Genomic DNA, 1,733 nt, shown 5'->3' with positions numbered 1-1,733 from the left:
GATTTCAAAGAAATCAAAGATCTAAGCATAGAAATTAAAAAGGAAAAGTTAAATGTCTTTTACAGGAGTGAATTTGCCAGATATTTGTTCTAGGTCAAGTTCACCTTACATAGAGGATTATTAAAAACAACAAAATTTCCTCTAAAGAGGTAATTTATAATTTGTCAGATATTTTAAAAAAAGATTGTAATGCCCTGTTACTTAAAAGGAGGAGGCAACTGATCTGACTTCTAAGCCAGCCTGCCTCAAGATAACAATACAATTTGCCTTAGTTACTTCTATTAAAATCATTTCCAAGTGTGTTATTGGTATTAATGACATAAAATTGTGTTAAGAGTACTTTCTTGTTAGTAACAGGATTAACCAATTTGGTGTAATTTTTTAATAGCCTTATAAGAAAGATAATTAATCACTTCTTGGCCTTTTGGCTAAGATCAAGTGTAGTATCTGTTCTTATCAGTTTAATATATGATACATCCTCTATCTGAGGACAATATATTAAATGGATTTTTGGAGCTAGGAGTTAGAATAGGAGCTTGCTCCATCCACTCCAGGCACCGACCTGGTATTGCAGTACCTCGAGGAGTGGAGCACCTGCTCAGGGGAATTAAAAAAAAAAAAAAAAGAGGAAAGATAATTAATGATGTAGTGAGATGAATTGATTGAAGGAACTGGGAAGGAATTTTTCAATGATTACTTGTTAAAAATGCCTTCTGAGTAGTACTTAGATCAGAAATGTTAAAATATATAAATAAAGGTGTGTGAATGTAAGAAAAAAAAAAAGAAGAAGAAGAAATTTTCAGGCTAATCCTAAACACCATGCCTAAAGTTAAAGGTTTTTAAACTGTTTACAAACTTTAAGACAAAAACCTAATTTTCAGGCTAAAATATGTTGGAATACCTTGCTTAAGTTTTATCAAATTTAAGTCATGGGTAAAATATAAAATTATTTTATGTTAATAAAAATTTCTGTGGTACATAAAATCAATAGCTATCAAGTGTAAACCAAAATCAGTGGTTGTCAAGTGATGTTTATTCTTTCAAAAAATTTATCAAGGGTTATATTAATATTTACCTAGCTGTTTTGGCTCAGAAAAGACTAGATTCTACTCTATTGTATGTAAAGTAACTATCTCAATTTTGGCACCATGATAATATTTCGTTAAATTTTGTTAACTTACATTCAAAAATTCTAGCTATACAGAACAGTCATCTTGATTTTGATGCTACTAAGGCTGCTAATGTTGTATCTACTACAATTAAGTCTGTGTTGCCTGCTTGTGACTCTCTAAGTTCCTGGATAGGCAGCTGTACAGCTGTGGGAGTTTGCCTGCTGCTTCTCTTACGCCTATTGCCTCTTTTCTTCAAGTGTCTACTAAAGTCTATTGTAAATGTTCATACCGAGGCCCGAGCTATACACTATAGGACATATCCTTGGCTCTCTCAGACTTTATCCTAGTTCTCCCTAAATTTTGTCTGGCTGGTGGCCAGAGATGGATAAGAAGGGAGAAGGAGAATCTAAAACAGAAACCTGCTGGATCAAAAAGAACTGAGGATAGGGTAATCTCCATTGTGTTGGGCTAAGCAAACAATGGTACTTTATGACTTTTAAAATGATAGGTTCATCTAAACAGGTGGTCAGAGGCCAGAAGCCCCCACAGTGGAGTGTTTCTGGAATGCCCTTAAAATGCAGATTGGTCCAGGACCTTAGAGAAATTAATAAGGCCATGGTA

General features: G+C 33.8%; 1 non-coding gene across 1 annotated transcript; it reads left to right on the top strand.

Moving 5' to 3' along the window:
• The first annotated feature begins 408 nt into the window (after positions 1–408).
• On the top strand, positions 409–599 carry LOC123453497. The gene has a single exon (XR_006632871.1). It is a non-coding gene; the product is annotated as a U2 spliceosomal RNA (small nuclear RNA).
• The last annotated feature ends 1,134 nt before the right edge of the window (positions 600–1,733 follow it).

Source organism: Jaculus jaculus, chromosome 11 (assembly GCF_020740685.1).
Source record: "Jaculus jaculus isolate mJacJac1 chromosome 11, mJacJac1.mat.Y.cur, whole genome shotgun sequence".
Taxonomy (NCBI): domain Eukaryota; kingdom Metazoa; phylum Chordata; class Mammalia; order Rodentia; family Dipodidae; genus Jaculus; species Jaculus jaculus.
Note: the sequence above shows the minus strand (reverse complement) of the source record. Positions and strands in the feature narration are given on the sequence as shown.